The sequence below is a fragment of the Oncorhynchus masou genome, chromosome 17 (genome assembly GCF_036934945.1).
Source record: "Oncorhynchus masou masou isolate Uvic2021 chromosome 17, UVic_Omas_1.1, whole genome shotgun sequence".
In the NCBI taxonomy this organism is placed as follows: domain Eukaryota; kingdom Metazoa; phylum Chordata; class Actinopteri; order Salmoniformes; family Salmonidae; genus Oncorhynchus; species Oncorhynchus masou.
In genome coordinates this window covers 11,270,357-11,276,880 of record NC_088228.1, presented here as the reverse complement: position 1 = coordinate 11,276,880, position 6,524 = coordinate 11,270,357, and the positions used below count along the sequence as shown (strand labels likewise).

At 38.5% G+C, this 6,524-nt stretch overlaps 1 long non-coding RNA gene across 1 annotated transcript; it reads right to left on the bottom strand.

The window, feature by feature from the left end:
* Positions 1-2,063, bottom strand: LOC135558448 (uncharacterized). Its single transcript, XR_010458362.1, has 4 exons — positions 1,804-2,063; positions 1,204-1,314; positions 1,030-1,106; positions 1-425 (listed from the first exon to the last, which is right to left on the bottom strand). It is a non-coding gene; the product is annotated as an uncharacterized LOC135558448 (long non-coding RNA).
* Positions 2,064-6,524: the final 4,461 nt, after the last annotated feature.

The following is a 6,524-nucleotide window of genomic DNA, read 5'->3' as shown; positions in this document are numbered from 1 at the left end:
TTGCAGTATTTGTAACATGTTTATAGCCAAAGAAAAGATTACAGTAGTTAGGTCTATTCAGTCCAACATCAAATCCATCAGAAAACACTGGAAGCAGATGACAAGATTCTATGAAAGTGGGAAAGGTTGTGACATAACTCTTGAATTACAGCTCCTCCCCCAGATGGTATTGGAATGCGCAGCAAGTCAGTAAGTCAATGAAATTATACATTCAGATATATTATTAACATGAATATAATGACTGATATTAAACAGCATAAAATCATTGAAAATACAGTACAATAGTTCACATCTGCAGAACATGATGTACCACTAGAACTTCAATCTGCTATGCCTTGGATCATAAGCCATCAAACTTTCTGGACAGTTTTCACAGTCAGTCGAAATTTCAGATCAGGTCGCTTCGCCCGAACGATGTCGTAGATCTAGTAGAGAAAATAGATCACTATTTAGTTCAACTCAAGTTCATCTACTCTAGATCTTATTTTCCAATATAAATAATTGTATAATAGATCAATCATATGCATTGGAACTTTATATAAAATATGTTACCTGGAATATAGATAAACATTTAAATAATATAAAAAAACCATGATTAAATGAGGAAATGTTACCTGACTCTAGACTGGATCAACTGTGGTGTAAATGTCAGCTGACTCTAGACTGGATCAACTGTGGTGTAAATGTCAGCTGACTCTAGACTGGATCAACTGTGGTCTAAATGTCAGCTGACTCTAGACTGGATCAACTGTGGTCTAAATGTCAGCTGACTCTAGACTGGATAAACTGTGGTCTAAATGTCAGCTGACTCCAGACTGGATCAACTGTGGTCTAAATGTCAGCTGACTCTAGACTGGATCAACTGTGGTCTAAATGTCAGCTGACTCCAGACTGGATAAACTGTGGTCTAAATGTCAGCTGACTCCAGACATCAACTGTGGTCTAAATGTCAGCTGACTCTAGACTGGATCAACTGTGGTCTAAATGTCAGCTGACTCCAGACTGGATCAACTGTGGTCTAAATGTTACCTGACTGAAGAAAGAACCAACTGTGGTCTCATTTAGCTCCTGATAAGATTGGACAGCAACCTGAAGAATTGCAAATCCTATATTTGGGCAAGAATATTCAAATTATTTCAGTAAATAAAAGACAATTAGCCGAGTACCGTAATTCAATGTATTTATTTATGCTTAAATACCCACCACTTTCCAGGGGTTTAGTACCAAAAGGTGGGTCCACATAAGGGGTAGTAAGAGTTGGAGGTGTTGTCACCTGTGTCATGGTAGTCCTTGGTCCCATTGTAGGTGTTGAAGCTGATGGGGTAAATATTGACATGAAGCTGTATCTGTCATTAGCCTGAAATCCAAACCTGTTTTAGGCTAAACATTCCACTCCCTGTACTCCGTGTCATATACAAAGCATTACATTATAAGGAGTGGAATGATAGCCCAGACTAGTACCCATTCTAATGTATCTACATCATGATCACAACAAGCAATACAAAATAAAAACCATTTTCACAGTAGTCATCACACTTCTCTACTTCCTACTATATTTTAAATATCAGCATTTGATCCACATTTAATCATCTGATTTTTTCAATTGAATTGTTCTATTCTTTTCCACATATCATTTTTGTTGTTGTTGACTTACTCATGCTCACTACTAATGAGTGGAAGATACATATCTTCACTGATATCTGGGTTTGGTTATGCTACAACAGTCACTGTTTTCTGGACTGAACCTCTGACATTTTCTTTTCAAATCATGAACATTAAAAACATGTTAAATTGATAACTTACCAAAGGATTGCCCTGCAGACAAAGCAACACATCCAACACAAAGTAATAGGAAAAGCATGATGTTGTTTCAGACGACAGAGCCCCGACTGAGTTGTGATGTGGGAAGATTCTGTTCAGAGTCCAGTCCGTCTGACAATCTATGTTCAACATGAGGAAGTTGACTCTTCTATTCGTCGTGGGAGGGATTTGCCTTTTAAATAATGCCCAGGTTTTCAAAAATTCATTTGAGGCACAAGTGATTTCAGAAAAATGGTCAAACCGCCTCCTCTTGAACTATTTTAACAGCTATGAGGAAGTTGTTCCATATTTCTGTCTTACAAGATTTTATGTCAGAACCTCAACCAGTTTTTTTTAAATGGCCAATGAAGCTGTTTTTTTACAATCTCAATTACACATAATTTCTGGGTAACAATTAAGCACCTTACTGTGATTGTTTTCAATTCAAATTTTAAAAAGAAACAAAAATAGCTCCTTAACAAAACGCAATTTCTCAAGCAAGAATTTTGTCACCAGGCAGGCCAAAACACCATCCCACCAAAACAGCCTTACATTACAGGTGGTCTTTTCAAACAGCTCTTACTCTAAAAGGGCATTATCATACTTTTAACAGTATTATTCCAACCTCACGGTTTTGACTACATTGGGCATTTAAACAAAACAAGTGTCTTATCAATTAATTGATCATTCTGACAAGCAACCATCTATTTTATTGGGATATATCCAGAAACACATTGCCAGGAGTACAAATTCATTAAGAAAAAGTACATGCACATTTACAATACAATTTTATAAAGGTTAGCTGACAAATGGAAACTATGTGCATTAAAAATAAAAATAAATAAAAATAAAAACATGCACACAAGCTATTTTCCGGTCTCTCCAGAGATGTTTGATCAGGATTAAGTCCAGGCTCTGGCTGGACAAGTCCAGAGACTTGTCCCGAAGCTACTCCTGCGCTGTCTTGGCTGTCTGCTTAGGGTCGTTGTCCTGTTGGAAGGTGAACCTTTGCCCCAGTCTGAGGTCCTAAGCACTCTGGAGAAGGTTTTCATCAAGGATCTTTCTGGACTTTGCTCCGTTCATCTTTCCCTCGATCCTGACTAGTCTCCCAGTCCCTACCTCTGAAAAACATCCCCACAGCATGATGCTGCCACCACCGTGCTTCACCGTATGGGATGGTGCCAGGTTTCCTCTAGATGTGATGCTTGGTATTTAGGCCAAAGAGTTCAATCTTGGTTTCATCAAACTACAGAATTTTGTCTCTCATGGTGTGAGAGACTTTAGGGTACCTTTGACAAACTCCAAGCAGGTTGTTATATGCCTTTTACTGAGGATTGGCTTCTGTCTGGCCACTCGATCATAAAGGCCTGATTAGTGGAGTGCTAGAGAGATGGTTGTCCTTCTGGAAGGATCTCCCATCTCCACAGAGGAACTCTGGAGTTCTGTCAGTGTCCATCGGGTTATTGGTCACCTCCCTGACCAAGGCCCTACTTCCTCATTTTCTCAGTTTAGCCAGGTGACCAGCTCTAGGAAGAGTCTTGGTGGTTCCAAAATTCTTCCATTTAAGAATGCTGGAGGCCACTGTGTTCTTGGGGACCTTCAATGCTGCTGCAGAAATGTTTTGGTACCATTCCCCAGATCTCTGCCTCAACACAATCCTGTCTCTGAACTCTTTAGACAATTCCTTTGTCCTCATAGCTTGGTTTTGCTCTGTTAATGCACTGTCAACTGTAGGACCTTATATAGACAGGTTTCTGCCTTTCCAAATCACGTCCAATCATTTGAACTTATCATAGGTGGACTCCAATCAAGTTGTAGAAACATCTCAAGGATGATCAATGGAAACAGGATGCACCTGAGCTCAATTTGGAGTCTCATAGAAAAGGGTCTGAATAATTATGTCAATAAGGTATTTCTGTATTATTATTTTTTACATTTGCAACAAACAAAAAATAGTATGGGGTATTGTGTGTAGATGAATATTAATTTGTTTTAATTTAATAAATTTTAGAATAAGGCTGTAATGTAACAAAATGCAGAAAGAGGGAAGGGGTCTGAATACTTTTCTAATGCACTTTATGTATTACAAGAACATTTACTAGCCCGTCTTTGGTACATTACATGGTAATATAAAGTTGGAGTTTCTTAAAGATCCCAGTCAAAGTAGTGAGCAGTTGTCATGTTTTGGTTTCAGACCAATTGGCAAAACCATCTAAATCTTTGGTGAGGGCACATATGCAGGCCGATCGAGGACGGAGACGGAAGGTGGCATCTTCTGCAAAGGTAGAAATCTTGGTCATAAAACCATACATGTCTAATCAGTTAATCTCTATATTATTTATCAACTTTATAGCTTGTATTTCAATTCCAATTAGAGATAGATACAGTGAGAGCGAACAACCCTGTCTCACTGCTCTTGCTAGTTTTAAAGTATCAGAGCAGTATCCATTAACTACTCCTCTTGTGAGCCTACTCTGAGCTGAGGTAGTTTGTTCGGCCTGTGCCGCGAGGGCAGAGTTAGCCGTTTGAAAGAGTGGTGAATTTGCTGCTAAAAAAAACAAATCCAGGAGACGCAGGGGAACATAATGAACAAACTACTGTTCATCACTCCGGTCGTTTGATTCGAACTCAGGGTGTGTTCGTAAATTCATTCTGGAGTGCCAGAGTGCGCTCAGAGTACACTCTGGGTGTTCGTAAATTCAGAGCATTGTCAGATTGTCTGTTCGGAAATTCATCAGATATTCTGCGTTCTGGCACACTCAGACAACAGTGCTCTGGAATTGGAGTAGACAGCCAGAGCGAATATATGAACACACCCCAAAATATAAGCGTTCTGAGCTTTGATCAACACTGGGAGCAATATTTAGATGCTGACCCATAATTGATTTTCTTTGTATACAAAATATATATTTTTATGAATCTACTTTTTTTCAAATTAGGAAATATAACAGAGGTCCTTGATGTCCTCATATAGATACGGTCATGATTGAGACGCAGACCGATCAAAAAGCAGATATCTCTATCTTAAACAGACAGACTTTGATAGATGTTTTATTTTATTTATTATGACCTGAGCAAAGAAATGATTTGTATATGTTTTTGTATACACTACCGTTCAAAAGTTTGGGGTCACACAAGAAAAGCACACTTTTGTCCAGAAAAATAACATCAAATTTATCAAAAATACAGTGTTAATGTTGTAAATTACTATTGTAGCTGGAAACGGTTGATTTTTGTATGGAATATCTACATAGGCGTACAGAGGCCCAATATCAGCAACCATCATTCCTGTGTTCCAATGGCACGTTGTGTCAGCTAATCCAAGTTGATCATTTTAAAAGGCTAATTGATCATTAGAAAACCATTTTCCAATTATGTTAGCACAGCTGAAAACTGTTGTGCTGATTAAATAATCAATAAAACTGTCCTTCTTTAGCCTAGTTGAGTGTCTGGAGCATCCGCATTGGTGGGTTTGATTACAGGTTCAAAATGTCCAGAAACAAAGACCTTTCTTCTGAAACTCGTCAGTCTATTCTTGATCTGAAAAATGAAGGCTATTCCGATTCAGAGGGGTTGGGTTAAATGTGGAAGGCACATTTCAGTTGTACAACTGACTAGGTATCCTGCATTCCCCATACTGAATGTTAATGCTACTCCATGCTTATCCATACTGCTTATCCATACTGAATAGTCTTGAAAATTCCAGACCTAGTGTATGCTGGAATATTGGTTACATTGTGGGAGGCAACTCGTCTGTCTAGAGAGACTACATACAGAATAGTACCTCTTTGTCCATCGTGAAATGGACATTTGTCTCTTGCGGTCTTGTTTAAAAATCCTAACGGAATTTCATAAAAATAAAAATTGTAAAAGATTTAAAAAGTTATCCTTTTTAGAAAAAACTATACTAAATATAATCACGTCACCAAAGAATTGATTAAAACACACTATTTTCCAAATAAGGTCTACAGTAGCATCAACAGCACCCTGTAGGGTAGCTAGCTTCCGTCCTCTGGGTACATTGACTTTTAAATTTTTTTTAGGAGGCTCATTTTTCTCACTCCCTTCCATAGACTTATACAGTAATTATGACAACTTCCGGAGGATGCCCTCCAACCTATCAGAGCTCTTGCAGCATGAACTGACATGAAGTCCACCCAATCAAACGATCAGATAATTAATCCAGTACTTACTGAAAGCCTAAACTACAGCTAGCACTGCAGGGCATCAAATGTGGTAGGTAGTTGACTCAAAGAGAGAGAAAAAGAAATAGTGTATTTTTTTCACTTTCAGTTTCACTTACTTAGCTAGCAAATGCAGCTAGCTAGTTTAGTCCACTGAAACAGCCTGCTCAAACAGAGGGATGCTATGTTAGCTAGCTGGCTATGATTTTCCAACACAGCACTGGAACTCTTCCAAGTCAAGGTAAGCTTTTGAAATAAAAGTAACAAACAATTAAAGTAGTAAAATAACAATAGCGAGGCTATATACAGAGGGTACTGGTACAGAGTCAATGTGAGGGGCACCGGTTAGTCGAGGTATTTGAGGTAATATGTACATGTAGGTAGAGTTATTAAAGTGACTATGCATAGATAATAACAGAGAGTAGCAGCAGTGTAAAAGGGCGGGGGGCAATGCAAATAGTCTGGGTAGCCATTTGATTAGATGTTCAGTAGATTCATGCCTTGCAGGCTGAAGCAATTTAGAAGCCTCTTGGACATTGA